At 34.7% G+C, this 16,305-nt stretch overlaps 1 pseudogene; it reads left to right on the top strand.

Annotated features, from left to right (window-relative positions):
- Nucleotides 1-2,321: 2,321 nt before the first annotated feature.
- LOC124108817 (melanoma-associated antigen B2-like) lies at nucleotides 2,322-3,387 on the top strand (annotated as a pseudogene).
- Nucleotides 3,388-16,305: the final 12,918 nt, after the last annotated feature.

Genomic DNA, 16,305 nt, shown 5'->3' with positions numbered 1-16,305 from the left:
CTTCCTTCCTTTTTATTATAGTCATTCTAATGAATGAGAAGTGGTATCTGCTATGATTTTGATCTGCATTTTCCTAATGGCTGATGATGTTTAAATCTTATGTGTTTATTTTCCATTTACATATCTTATTTGAAGAAATGCCTATTGTAATTCCTTGTCCATTTATTAATTAGACTACTTGTCTTTTTATTATTGAGCTATAATTTTTTAAAAAATATATTCTGGATATGAGACCTTTATCAAATATATGATGTATAAATGTTTTCTCCCTTTCAAAAGTTGTCTCTTAACTTTCTTAATATTGTCCTTTGCTGCACAAATGTTTTAAATTTTTATGAAGTCTGATCTATCAAACTTTAGTTTGGTTTCTTATTTAAGAAACCATGTCTAATACTGGGCCATGAATAATTGTTCATGCACTTATGTTCTTGTCTATGAGTTTTAGAAAGTATGCTTAAGTTCAGGATTGATTTTTGAGGTGACTTTTGTGTTTAGTATAGGTAGGTTTCCAACTTTATTATTTTGTGTATGAATATCTAGTTGTAACATTTTATTGAAAAGCTTCTTTCTTTCATGTGCTTAATATTTGCTTTACATAATATTTGTGTCCTCTGATGTTGGAAGCATATGTATTTACAATTATGTTCTTTTAATGAATTTACCCCTTTATTATTAAATAATGACCTTTTTTTTTCTTTTGTCACATTTTTTGACTGGACGTTATATTACTGTAGATTATATTAAAGGTTCTATTTATCAACTTTAGGAAGTTTTCTTCTGTCCTATTTTCCATAAGAGTTTTTTTTTTTTATTGGTTCCTTTTATTTATATATGCCATTAGAGTCCATTTTGATATAACTAAACAAGCATGAAATATATCTTATTCTGCTTAGGACCTCAGTGTGGTGTATGTACATGATGGTGAGATTCACTGTGGTGTATTCATATATGTACATAGGAAAGTTATATCAGTCTTTCTACTGTATTTCCGTTCATTCCTCTTCTCTTTCCTTCATTCCCCTTTGTCTAAATTTTGAATTTCTACTCTTTCCCTCCCTCTCACTGTTGTGGGTTAGTTTTCATATATCAGAGAAAACATTTCACATTTTTTTTTTGGACTGGCTTATTTCATTCAGCATGATAGTCTCCAAATCCATCCATTTATTGACAAATGTCATAATGTCGTTCTTCTTTATGGCTAAGTACTATTCCATATGTATATATGCCACAATTTCTTTATCTGTTCATCTGTTGAAGGGCAACCAGGTTGGCTCCATAGTTTAGCTATTATGAAATGTTTTGTTATGAGCATTGATGTGGTTGTGTCACTGCAGTATCCTGATTTTAAATTCTTTAGCTATATACCAAGGAGTAGAATTACATGGTTAAATGGTGTTACCATTCCTAGTTTTCTGAGGAATCATCATACTGCTCTCCAGAGTAGTTACACCAGTTTGCATTTCCATCAACTATGTATGAGTGTACCCTTTTCCCCACATTTATAGCTACTTGTTTTTTGATAATTGTCATTTTGGCTACAGTGAGATGAAATCTCAGCATAGTTTTAATTTGCATTTCTTTAATTGCTAGAGATGTCAAACATTTTTTAATGTATTTGTTGACTGTTCATATTTCTTCTTTTGAAAAGTATCTGTTTAGTTCCTTTGCCCATTTATTGATTGGGCTATTTATTTTTTTGGTGTAAAGCATTTTGAGTTCTTTGTATATCCTGGAAATTAACACCCCATCTGAGGTACAGGTGGCAAAGATTTTATCCCATTTTTTAAGCTCTCTCTTCATGCTCTCAATTGTTTCCTTTGCTATGAAGAAAGAGTTTGATGCCATCCCATTTTCCAAGAAGAATTTTTACCACCAATGGTTATGAAATTTTATCAAGTGCCTTCTTTATACCTATTGACATAATCATTGCTTCATTCTTTTTTTTCTGTTAATGTGGTTAGTTTTATTGATTTATAGAGTGCAAAGGACACTTTCACATTACTAAAATAAACCATATTTTCTATAATACATATTACTTTTTATGACATTAAATTATAATTGCTAATATTTTGTTTGCATCTATAATTATAAAAGATTTTTCTATATATGGATCTTTAACATCAAAGCCATCCGGATTGAGATTTCTCTTCATTGTGAAAATGTTTTTATCTCTTCACGAGGCTGTGGTGAGTGAGGCCTTGGACTGAACACGTAGCCTCAGGCCTATTGAGAGAGACATGCCAGGTGTTGACAGGTGTCTTGGTCCCAGCCTTGCCATCCCTTGTGCCAACACTTGTTGCCTGCTGTCCCTGACAACAGTCATGCCTAGGAATCAGAAGAGTAAGCTATGTTCCCGAGCCAAGCGCCAGTAGGCCCGCGATGAGACCCAGGGCCTCAGGGGTGCTCAGGCCACTGCAGAGGAGGAAGTGGGGTCTCCCTGCTCCTCTCCTTTTGGTGAGGGTGCACCCCCCAGCTCCCCTGCTGCTGGCATTAGCCAGGTATCTCAGAGAGCCCCATCCCCTAGCTCTCCTGGTGCAGGTGATTCCTGTAAAAGTTCTGAAGCAGGTGCCCAGGAGAGAATGCCAGGCAGCTCCCAGGCAGCAGCTTCTCCTGAGAGCTCACGTAGTGATCCTCTCACCAGGAAGGCCAGTCTATTGGTGCAGATCCTGTTGGAGAAATATGAAACAAAAGAGCCCATTACACAGGCAGATATGCTGAAGGTGGTCAACAAGAAGTACAAGGAGTACTTCCCTGAGATCCTCAGGAGAACCTCTGAGCATGTGAAACTGGTCTTTGGCCTTGAGTTGAAGGAAGTGGATCCCAACAGTCACTCCTACATCCTTATCAGCAAGCTGGGGTCTCCAATGAGGGAAGTCTGAGTGGCAGTAGGGGCTTGCCTAAGACATATCTCCTGATGAGGCTTCTGGGTGTGATCTTCATGAAGGGAAACCGTGCCACTGAGGCACAGATCTGGGAATTCCTGAATGTATTTGGGATCTATGCTGGGAGGAAGCACTTAATCTTTGGGGAGCCCCGGAAGCTCATCACCAAAGATTTAGTGCAGGAAAGTACCTGGAGTACCGCTAGGTGCCTGATAGTGACCCTCCCAGCTTTGAATTCCTGTGGGGTCTCAGAGCCCATGCAGAAACCAGCAAGATGAAGGTCTTGGAGGTTTTGGCCAAGATCAATGATACCAACCCCAATGCCTTCCCTAATCTGTATGAGGAGGCTTTGAGAGATGAGGAGGAGAAAACAGGAGAGAAAGCTATGGGTAGAGTGGGTGCACCTGCCAGGGCCAGGGCTGTTTCCAAGACCCTGCATCACAGACCCTCCCATATCAACTTGGGTCTGAGGTCCAGTGTTCACTTATGTTTGAAGAGCAGTTAGCTTTTTGTGGGATGGAGAGCAGTGGGCTGGAGGAAGCAAAATGTTGGTGGTCTTTTCCTGTTATGCATAAGTAGAAATCTATCTTGTTTGGGTTTTTATTTTGCAATGTTGTTCCTTTTAATTGAAGATTCTTTGTGCTTCTGTTTATAACCTTGTCAGTGATCTGGTTCTCACATTCATTGCTGGGTAATGAGTCTGAAAGGTACAGTTGTAGTAGTTCTAAAAAAAAATTTCACAGACCATGTTTTCTTCATGATCAGAACTAATCAACATGTTAACAGCACAGAGGTTTTCAAGGAAATGTGAAAGAACCTCACATTAAAAGTTGTGTATAACATTATGGAGAAAAAAATGTAAAAAGAGAAATGTAAAAGATGCTTAATACTTGGTTTGGTTTATTCCTTAATTCATAGTTGCCTCTAATCTTTTTTTGTCTTTTGCTTGCAATATTAAATGACATCTTGGATTTGCTTACTTTATTCTAATTTATGTGAAATTAAATAATAATAAATTAAAGTAATAACTCAAAAAAATGTTTTTATTATCAGATTCACCTTCACAATTTAGGATTGTTCAGATTTTCTATTTTCTCTTTTATCAGTGATTTTATTTCATCTCTACTGTCAAATTTACTGACATACATATTTTAATAATATTCATTGATTATCTTTTTAATTGTTCTAGCTTCCATAGTAAGTTCAACTTTTTCATTCCTGATATTAGAAATTCATGTTTTGTGCTCCTTTATTCATTTTTTCTTGATTAGCTTGGCAAGCTTGTTTTATTATTTTTTCAAAAATATAAGTTTTGTTTTTACTGATTATTCTTCATTTTTTGTTATCTAATCAATTTCTGATCATTTATTATGACATTGGTTCTATATACTTTTGTTCAGGTATGATTCTTCTAGAATGATATGGTAGCTTAGTTGGTTTCCAGTCTTTCCCTTTTTTTCCTGATGTATACATTTAAAGGGAATAAAACCTCTTCAAGCACTTTTGTTTAAAGGTATCTCCATAGTTTTGATTCACTTGTAGTTTCTTTATCACTCAATTTGAAATGTTCTAATTTCAATTGTTGTTGCTTTTTGCCTAAGTCAGTGATTGCTTTGGGGACTTTCTAGTTACCTTTTTGTTTTTGTTTTTGAGTTTTATTCAACAGTAATCAGAAACATATCTTGAATTATTTCAATTCTTAGAAATTTGCTGGGATTTACTTTTTGATACTGTGTACAATCAGTTTTAGAAAATATTTCATGAGTTCCTGAAAAGGATGTTTCTTGGTTTATATTTGGTACAGGTTCTGTGAGGATTTGATAATTACATTTGGTTTTTGTATTTTCTTACTTATTTTTGACTGCTTATTTTATCAGTTATTGAGAGAAGCACATTAAAATCTCCTATGTTCATGAATTTTTACATTTTTTTTTTGAGTTAAGTTTTGCTTTTCATCTAATCTAAAGCCCTACTATTTGATACACACAGAGTTAGAGTTCGGGCTTTTTTTTTTTTTTTTTTTTTTAAATCTTCCTCGTCTTCTACCATCCCCTTTATATGAGTTTCTTTTTCTTTTTTTGTTATTGTAGATGGACAGAGTGCCTTTATTTTTTTATTTGTTTACTTTAATGTGGTGCTGAGGATCAAACCCAGTGCCTCATGCATGCTAGACAAGTGTTCTGCCACTGAGCTACAGCCCCAGCCCATTTCTTTTTTTTTCTTTTTTTGGTGGTGCTGGAGATTGAACCCAGGGCCTTGTGTATGTGAGGCAAGCTCTCTACCAACTGAGCTATATCCCCAGCCCTACCATCTCCTTTATCATTGAAAAAATGTCTCTCTTTATTTCATTTATTGCCTCAAGTGTTTTTATACTGCTGTTTTATACTGTGTTTTATACTGCTATTTGCTACAGAGCCAAAAATATCCTTTGATTTTTTTATTTGTCAAATGTAAGTTTTTAATTAGGATTTTCAAATATATACCACAATGAAAATCATCAAACAGTATTGTGAACATTGTAGCAGTATAAATGTGTGTTCCGATTCACCATAAAAAGATGGCATTGGGACCTGCTGAATACGATTTCTTTTTCATCATTTTAATTCCAATATTTTTGTCATCACTATATTTAGAGTTTCTTCCTTATATGTGGTATTTTGCTTTTGCTTTTTAAAATCAAGTATAATAATAAGACTTTTGTTTGGATATTTAAACTACTTTTATATTTGGTTATTGTTCCTACCACAATGCTTCTTCTCTTTAGGCCCCATTTATAGTCCATTTTTGTCTTGCCATAATTTTTTAGTGTTTAAATATTTTTATTCATCTGTTTGTCCCTTTGTCTAACTTACTAGAAATTCTTTGTTTTTGTTTTTCTATTTACTCATTCATCTGGGTAGTATAAAATGTATCCTGGTTTATTCGTTCTATGAAAACGATTACTTTGACCAATTCCTGGATAATGTCCTTGACATATTTAAACTTCTTTTATGACCTGTTGCCCACCATTTGTGTTGTCATGTATTTTAATTATACATATTAAACATATAGTAATGTTTTAGAGATAAGTTATTTTGATTTACCCCCATGTGTTTAACATTTCCTATGTTGATTATTTCTCATTGAATTCCTATATATTTCTTTTCTTTCCTGTTAAGGTCATTTTCTTCTGCCAGAATGTAACAAAATCCTTTTATTATTTCTTTTATTTCATGTCTGCTAAGCACACATTTTCTCAATTTTTGTTTATTTTGCTCTTATTTTCGAGGGCAGGTTTATCTAGTCCCTTTTTGGAGGTTGTCTTTCAGCAAACAAATTAGATGATATTACTAATACTCTCTCCCTTTCTTCTTCTAGTTCTACTTGTAGAAACAGCCCACCTGAAGGAAGTTTTTATTCTTGATAGTGGATATATATTTATCTAGTGTCACTTTCTTGTTGATCATAGAGACAAAATGAAAGAGACCAAATTATTGATGCTTTGGTCTTGTGGTAGATTAGATCCTAGAACCTGAGAGAGTTGGACTAATGGTTATCTTTCAGCAACCAGGTTCCTTGCTCCTCTTGTGCAAAAGAAGAAAGAAATTGGAATGCGGTTAGGAGTGTTGCTTCAGCAAGATGGCTCCACAAGGAAATGTAAGGATTGGCAGCCAACTGCTCTTCCCCTGATCCATTGTACACAACATTATAAGCTTTGGTTTTCTGAATGCATTTGTCTGAACCTTGAGCCTATGTAGGTCATGCTTCCATTTGCATGACACGTTTTCTCTAATTCTGAAAACTGCTCCCCTGTGGTGTCTCCTTGGACTGCTGGTTGTTGGTGTTATTTTGCCTCCATTGATTTCAGAAAAGGGTGGGAGCAATATATTGATTAAATTTTATCAAAACCTCACTCAGGAACTACTAGTCACTCTTTCTTCAATTATTATTGCAAAATTCCCAGGCATGTAGTCCAGCGTAGCTCAACATAGGCTTTGTTATTAGCTTATGGTGACATTAAGCTATATCAATTATTCTGGCCAACAATTCAGAGGTTTTCCAAATTTTAATATAAATTCATTCTTAGTATGAATTTTCCGGAGAGAATTTAAAGTTCAAATAGTAAATGGCATATGTATGTTCTTAGAAATCACAGTCCAAGTCTTTAAAGTCCCAAATCAGATTTTCTTAAAATTTTGCTTTGAAATACCAAAGACATTAAACACAAAAATTCCCTCATGTCAGTTTCTTGTTCTGTTTTGTCTTAGCAGGAGGAACTTTGGAACAGTAGAGATGGTGTTGTGTATCCAGCTCCAGCACTAACATTATGAAGTTGGATTTCATTGCCTCTCTGATACACATAGAACTCAGCTGCTTTTGCAATTTTAACCTCATTGTATGTGAGTCATATCGAGAAACAAATATAGCAAAATGTTTTTTCTCCAATGATTAACAAGCCTGCCTAGATGAAAACTGTATTTTCTCTATTACCAAATCCTTGACTCAGCTGGGTCAGTTTAGGTAAAAGCTACACCTGTAGATTTCAATATCATTTGCTGCAGACCACACACTCATGTCTTAACAACTTGAATCTTCCAACCATCCCACACTATTGTAAATAACCTCAGCTTACAAATGCTAGCAATGATTAGCTGTTGGTCATTCAATGTCAACATCCCACGGAACCAAGTTCACTGAAGGTGAGAGTCCTTATGTGTTCCCCAAATACAATTCAATCTCTTCCCTTTCTCCCTGCCCAGTACAAACTAGAGGACCAGATATGGGTATCTGAGGGTATAAATTATGCCAATTCTTTCTTTACCACTAGTAGAAATGGTGATAAAAGTATCACAGTTCACTGGGAGAAAATTATTTGTAGAACTTAGTTCAGAAAATGACTATGAAATGCTTTTGTCAGTGTCTCCCCATTGCTGGTCTATAGTTTTGGACAAGTTACCTTGGGGAAAATTTGGTATTCCCAATCATTCTCTTATTTTGGTATTGGGTAGACAGGTCAGAGATTTAAACGTCATTGATTATGAACTGTTAATACATTATTGTTACAAAAACTGGAGCAATGGCTATTACTCATGAACCTGGCCACTCTCAGGAGATGCATAAGTGAAGGTTAGGCAAGAGGTTAGGAGCATTGCTCTAGGAAATTACCCATAGAAAAACATGAGAAAAAGGGAAATGGAAATTAGCTCTCAGAAATAAATTAAATATCTGACGACTAACTCCCCAAATTTACCACTTTAGCAAAAAGAAAAAAAAATTTATTTGGAAAGTACATCAATTTCTTACGAAAATGATCCTTGTAATTCATACTTGTACAATAGCTATTGTTCGTACTTCTTAGGATGAGGTAGAATGCTTCTGATATTTTGCTAAGGAAGTGATGAGAAGAACTGAGCAGGATCATGGAAACCAGAGTTGTTTGGAGTAGACAATAGCAGGCTGAGGAATAGGTTGCAATAATGGCTGTTTTCAAGAAACATAGAGCACTTTATTATGTGGAGCTAGAAAAGGCAGAATTAGAATACAGTGACAGAAGATTCTAAGTATATTTAAATTGATTTTAGGACTTTTAAAAATTAGAACTTATAAAAGTAGAAATGGAACACTCACAAAATACTCATATTGTTTGATGTATGTGAGCAAAAGCTAGTTAATCAGTAAAATGAAAGAAGAGGATTTAGCAGGCGTAGGCCATTGGCTGAATCATGACAGTCTTCTGATTCTGACTGTGCTGGGTATTGCTTGGGCATTGCTCATGGAACATTGCCATAAAGCAACTTATCTGGTCTTTTACAGCCTCTTTATACCAACTCACTTGGGCTAGTTTTGGTTATAATCCTGAATGAAAATTTGGGCAGGCAGCAAGCCTTCTATGTTTACTTTGAGGAATGATGAGGATGCACAGAAACTTTCAGTTACAGAACAAAGTCCCAATCCCCTAATTAGGATGTTCTCTTCCACACTATAATTTGTCAACTCCAAATGTGATGTAAGTTTGAGGCATTTTCTTTTTTCCCCTCCTATCCTGGGCCTGTTGAAATGGGAAGGATGCCACTGTGGAAAGACGCCAGTACATTTCCTTGAGCTCACATTCTACCTGTCCTTCCTCATCTTATAAATCAAGATTTTTTTATACTTCTTAGGGATGAAAACCGGAAAGGTGATGAGCTAAAGAGAACTGAAATATTGTTATTTGACTGATAGATTTGTGGCCAACTAGTTTTGACACTTTTTGAATTGGGCACATCCCACAGGCACATTCTTTATCCAGTGTGAATTCTTATTTGCAGTAGTCTTTTGAGGATGATAAAATCATTTTCAGCTTCTTGCTTACTCCTTCCTCAGCCCCTGGGAATCTGGAGATGCATTTAACATCCCTCTTTTGATGTCTGTTTTCACCCTTTAAGTGCCTGGTGGGTAATATAGACAAGCCCATCAGCACCTTTCCCTCTGCTGGGTGTATAGGCCATGTCTGCAGGAGTCATTCATGGATCTTTTGTTTCAACAAATTCTGTGACTGCAGTTACTTATAAACCATAGCCCTTGAGCTTTTTAACACAATCTTATTAGGCCAGCCTCCCAACAAATAGTTCAATGATCTCCAAAAGTATAGGGAGCTCTCTACCTCAATTGTAGGCAGCACCCCTTCATCTACAAGGGATGGGTGGTTAGCAGAAATCCTCCCTTTCTAAAAAGAGTACCATGCATAATTCTTTGTAATTCCCACTCTTGGCCCTTTATAAACTGATTGCTAAGGGTTTCTTATATCAAGTATGTCATACATATTGTTTGCATACTTATTTTTGATAGTCTTACAGAGAAAGACTGTATTGCAAATATTTTTAATATGTGGTATTGATTGTCATAGGGCCACTGGCAAAATTTTAGTTTTGATATTCTGTTTTATAGTTGGCTGGAAAACATTTAATCAACATTGGATACATGGAGTTAACTGAAAGAAGTGTTGGGTTGAGGAAATATCTGCCAATAAAGAAAATGACAGATTACCTAATACTACTGCAGACAAGTGACTTTCAAATAAATGGTGGGAGCAAGGTAGACAATAATTCCCGCATCCTAGCAAAGTTTCCCAACTTCCATTGACTTCTAATTGGTGACCCCAAACTATCTCAACTCAACGTGTTCAAAGAATTATGGCAATACTATCTTACCCTCAAGACACATGCTCCTTGATTCCTGGTATCTGTGTCTTTGTTAAAAGCATCACCAACTGTTTAGCATGATGACTTGAAATTTGTAGAACAGAGATGAAAGGTTATTGGAGAAGACTCAGTCTTCTAGGATGTATCCCTGTGGATGCACTGGTGGCAAGTCTGTTAGTGTCAATCCTAGACTGAGAACATACAATTGCATGCTACATTGAGAGTTTCTTGTTGCCAGGTAACCAGATGCTACAGGATAATCAGCATTGTTTTTTTTTTTTTTTTTTTGGTTTTTATTTTTATTTTTTTAACAGATCTAAGTCAGCAGCCAGTAGGGGGCAAAATGGTCTCCTTTATACATTATTGAAATTTTTTATCTCAACATTTTTTTTATAAATGTATGACATGCAAATATATGTGTATACAATGTGCTGGGGCAAAGTACATAAGAAAAAAAATCTACCCAGCTACAGACATATTTTCGATCTATGGAGAATGAAGCAGGAGAATAACATTATTTTCATTTTTATGAAGCCATGTGTAGGGTCAATGGACTAATAAATGAAATCTGAATTATTCATCAGCCTGTATGTCATTCAGATCTTTAAAATCAATGCTGATGGAGTAGTAGAAATGTTTCAATTCTCACCAAACCAATATAACTGTCTCATTCTTTCTTTCTCTTTCACTTTTAGCCATTTGCTTTTATTTGGGATCTTGGATTCTGGGTACATTTCCATACATTGTCCTAACAACCCTAACACACATTAATAATTTATGGGCCTGAAGTGTGGTAGGCATTTGTGAAGGAGCATTCCATACCCTGTAATCTCACAGTCATCCTGGATCTCTCATTCACTTTAGTTAACTTAGAGTCTAATTTATAAATTTTCTATTCTTGGAATATGTTATACAGGGATGAGAAGAAAACAGATACTTTTTAGCAAACAGATATGCATATATGTACTGCCTCTATCTTGTTTTTAATACAAATCTATATGAAGAAAATGGAATTCTACCCAAGGGTAAGTTATTGATTGATTTTATTCCATTTCCTCCAGTTTTTGCTTCTGTCTTCACCCCTTTAGATGCATTTCTTTTGGACTTTTTAGAATTTCCTGCAGCAAATTCTCAGTACTTGCTAAGAAAATTTTGTCCTCAGGTTGCATTAGAACATGCCAAATTAAAAGGAATATTCAAGGTGGTGGAAAAATTTATTTCTGAGCAAATGAAATGTTATTTTATCTGTTAACTTTTTTTGAATGCTTGCTTTCAAAAACAACTACAAAAGAAACAAAAAAACAACTTATAATTTATTGAATTACTGAGGATATAAGTAGAACAGTGGGAGATCCCTTATTACTGCATTCGCTTAGTGCTGTGGACTTGACTTCAAAATACCTCAGGTTAACAATGGTAACCAGCATTTATAGAGTATACACTCCATGTCAGGTATGTCTCAAGTATTTTAACCTATTGTACTTAATTTTCACAATGAAATGAGATAAAACCTATGCCTTTTTTTTTTCCTCTTGCATATGAGGAGTTAGAGGCACAGAGTAGTTAAATAACCTGCCAGTGTCACACAGCTGCTAGAGGAGAAGCCAGATTCCAACTCAGTCTGTCTGGCTGTAAGGCTCTCACTAAAGACTGATATTTCTTCAGGCTTGGACATGGTGGTTCTCTGTGAATCATCTAATGATACAGAATCATTTCCTTTCCAATTAAATAATTTGTATTTTTTTGTATTCTTCAGCATGTAAATTGGAATGCTTTCCAATTATGCTTCATTCTTTGTGTCTGAGGATGAGCAATATGCACATAAATGGCACTTTTGTGCAATCTTTAAAGACCTGGGATCTGTATTCATTGGGGATGGGATGTGGGAGTTTAAATGTTCAAAAGTTCCCCAGATTTGGAGGCAGTTGCTCTTCAGATGAGCCTCTGGAAACAACAAGTTTGGAGCAGATTTATGAAAGAATATGCCCATATCTAAACAATAACACATGAGATTTTGGCAAGGAACCAAATGGCACAGATGGATGTGGGTGGTAATTAGTTCAACTGGAGCTACCCTATAAAACGTTTCATCACACTGTTGGTTCCAAAGCAGTGTGGATTGTCCCTGGAGAGTAGCTGTGTTGACTGCCAATTTTCTAGTAGCTGAGCTCAGACACCAGGATGGTGTGCTGTTCACAATGGGCACTCCATAAATAAGATAATGGCAAAAATAAACACGGACCTAGCACTCACCCCCTGTAGACGCTTTAGGTGCATTAGCTCTGTGAATCCTCTCATCCTTCCTCTGTCAGATTACCGTCTGTGTCCATTTTTCTCATTAGGAAACTGAAAACAGAGATGCAAGGAATAAGTGAAAGAACTGGGATAAATTCGACTAATATGAGCTCCAAGAAAATAACATGAAACACATCCCTGTGGTTGTCTTTCCTTTGCCAATCCAAAGATGAAGATGGGGCCTTTATATTGTTACAGTTTTATCACATGATCTTCAAGATTTAAGAACTTCCTGTTCCTGACAGAGACTGCATTTTCTCCCTTTCTCTCCTGCCTTTCCCCCTCTCCTTCCTCCTCCCTCTTTTCTCCCTACCTCCTTTTTCCGTTTCCTTATTTCCTTCCTCTCTTCTTTCTCCCTTTCTTATATCAAAACACACCACATTACTCAATACGTGGAAGGGTGAAAGATTTCCTTCCTGAATACCTTAATATACTTAAAAATGTTACTTAGTGTAAACACAGCAAGCTAAATCCTAGCAGATACTTTTAAATCAGTGCTTGACACCGTGTCGTCATTTTTACTGGGCAAATAAGAAAGAGCTATGATGTTCTGTGCTTTGATACCTGGGTACCTCCTCAGATGATTCAAGGCTGGAGAAAGTGTTGGGACTTGGTAACTATTTCCACTTGCCTGAAGGCTTTGAAAGAGATCCACCTATTGTGTTTTTAGTATTGTAAAGGAAATAATGACTGGCATATACATTTATTTACTGGTTTATAGAAAAATGATAAAAATATTCTCTTGAGCATCCCAAAATTTTGGATTTCTTAAACCTCATAGGAATAAAATCTTGTAACACTGGCTGAGCTCTACATCGAGATCTCTCCAAGTGTGGCACTTCCATGATCCTCCCCAGCAAGGATGTGACTATCATCTTTGTATAGTTCCCTAAACATCTTAATTGAAAACCCTGACCATTTCTCATGCAGGCCAGTGAGTCTGAAATTTTAATAATACATGTGTCTTCTTTTAGGAAAAAAAAATCTAAGAAACTACAAATGCTTATTTTAAAATCATTTAAAATCATATTATTTAACATTAAGCATAAATCCCTTGTACTTATACTTCCTAGTTAATCCTTAAATTAAATTTAGAAATTAAACATAAACAAAATAGCAAAACCATGGCTTTCAAGGTAACAGCATTTATTTATTGTCATATATTTTTCTACCTAAGCCTAGATGCCTAAGTTAGAATGAAGTTTAATGACTGGTTAAGTTCCTCATTTTATTTCCAACTCAATTCTAGACTCTAAATGTAATAAACCATCATTTATATCATTGTTCTTATCATCACCTTAGAAATTATTTTAATAAATTTATCAGTTTCATGGCATATCACATAGTTTATTAATAATCAAGACATAATGAAAAGTTCCTTCATTGAATATTGATAACTTTTTAATTGAGGTATATGATGATAGGAATTATACCTTTGGTACACATATTTAAACATAGTACTATTGTATTCGGTGAAAATCAAATATTCTAAGTACTTTTTCTCATTTGAATAATGGCAAAATATTTTTTACATTCACACTATTTTTGTATTGGGTTTTACTTGGCACAAACTCACCATTTAAAAATTAATCTTTATTCTTTTGTTTGCTCTCAACAATTAAAATAGTGCATAGTTAGTTTTTTCTCTATTGTAGCCTTCTCATGATAACCAATCTGACTTATTTTATTAAAAAAATGAGAGATGAAAGACTTATTATATGAAAAAATATTTTTCACTTACAAATTATAACAGCAAAAGAGAATTTTGTTTTATTACTTGTAAAAGAAACACATGAATACGAGTTTGTACCTGGAACTACTGTCATTTTGACACCAGAAATATAAATTTAAAAGCAGGATGCCAGGGTACTAATTTGTTAGATGCTTGTCCTTCGTAGGCTTTAAAAACTAGTAAAAAATAAAAAGATTTTCTCTTTTAAATATTTCTTAGAGATCTAAGAACTTATCCATTTTTAAAAATCTAGTCTGATTTGAGCGACTCTGACCACCTTGTCTCCTTTATTGCAACTTTAGATTTATTAAATTTACCTTTTAAAAGAATCTACTTTTAGGTTAAAACCTAAAATTTATATCTGTTCTAATTTTATTGCCCTGTTGAGAATCCTTAGAGCACTTATTTTACTTAAAACATAAATTTCAAATTCTTTGCATGATGCAAAAGAGCATGTTTTGTGGTTCCCTCTTTCTCCTCATGTCCACTCATTCCTTTTTGAGGGACTTCATATTCTTTTCTTCAAATGCATGCTGCCTTCTCAGAACTCCATTCCTTCAAAAATTCTAGTGTTTCTACCTTAAATGTCCTTTTCTTTCTCAAACCTCCCCTTCCTGCTCTTTATCTTTTGATACTTTTCTCTTTAAAATTATTTTCTGTCCCTGCCACAGTATTTTCTTTGAGAAGTCTTTTTAAGGCAATCTCTGTGTTCTTATTGTAGCCTGGACATGCTACCTCCTTGCATGTATCAGACCATATTACCTTTGCATTTGTGTCATTCTGCATGCACAGCCACAGAGTTTAAGAATATTTATCAGGTCAGTGTTTAGAAAGGCACGGCATTAGCCCTTCCCAACCACCAAAGAAACTCTGTAATAAGGGGGATTTGATAATTGATAACTACCTCTTAATTTTCTGCCTTTGTATGCCTTAATCTTCCATTTTGCCTTAATATGTCTATCTGTAACAGATGTTTTGGTATGCAGATGCACTTCAGTTCAAAATCATTACAAAGTTCTTCTGCAATTCCCCACTGACCTAACATTTGTTTACTCACATCTACTTGCTGCATAGGACTGATTTAATGATTAAGTGAGATGATATACAAGAGTTTTTATTAAATATTCAATACAATTTAGCTATAATTAATAGTAAAATATTCATATATAAATGAGAAATCAAAGAAAAATTACTTAGATAGCCAATCCTGACTTAAGATGAAAAATAAGACCAACATATCAAATGCTGCAGGAAGATCATTTTTCCCTTTGCATTTTTTTCAATTCTGCTCTTAATGACATTTGGAAAAACAGGCCATGGGTTTATTTTACATGACTAAATTGATCACATCTCCTGCATCTATGCCAATTTCCCATGATTTTGTTTTTCCATATAGAAATAGTCTCTAGTATCAACATTTAGAAGTAATCAATGCCAAAAGTCCTCTATAAAACTTTATTTGATAAATTTAAAAGACAACTGTAGTGGTTTATGCCACCAAATATATTTTCTGCCTTTTTCTGAAGAAGTAAGGTAAATGTAGAATACATTTTGTAAATTTTTGTTTTGTTTTTTCCCTCTTATATCAAGAAGGTGCCATTTGAAATCTTGGATGAATCATGTGTCATTGCTGAATGGCAAGATAATGGTCTTATGTTAGTAAAGAGAGAGATATAAATGATGTGTTGCAAAGTAATAACAAAAGATTGCTTAACAGGTATGTGAAAATGGCACTAATGCTTACAGATGAAAACGTACCATGACAGCAATCTGTTAGGACGTGGTGCTACTTGAGGAATGCACATATGCTCCTTCAGTGATGTTTTAATTCTCTATGAACACTGTATGCCTATGAGTTTGTGTAGGATTTGTAAACAGGGAATAATAATAGTTTCTGATCATTCTAATATAGAGTTTATATGAGTTAATACTCATTATCTCATTTATTTCATATAAAAACTGTGCTCTTGGTATCCAGGAAAAGGAGGTAGAATGTGAGAGACCAAGTTATGTGTTCAGGGTCACATAGGTAAATGTTGGGTGGATTTATCTCATCGAACTCTGTTTTTTTTTTTCCAATATATAACAATCTGTTTTTAACCATAGAATAATCTGTTCTCCATAAACATACATTTGGAATAAACTTATATCTGCACTGAGTCACATTTTTACATTTTTCAAATATTAATATAAAGCATTTTTTTTCTCTCAGAAAGATTTGCAATGTGATTTTCCT

This window comes from Marmota monax, unplaced genomic scaffold (genome assembly GCF_021218885.2).
Source record: "Marmota monax isolate L192 unplaced genomic scaffold, Marmota_monax_Labrador192_F-V1.1 WCK01_AAM20220418_F8-fsc00033, whole genome shotgun sequence".
Taxonomy (NCBI): Eukaryota; Metazoa; Chordata; class Mammalia; order Rodentia; family Sciuridae; genus Marmota; species Marmota monax.
Note: the sequence above shows the minus strand (reverse complement) of the source record. Positions and strands in the feature narration are given on the sequence as shown.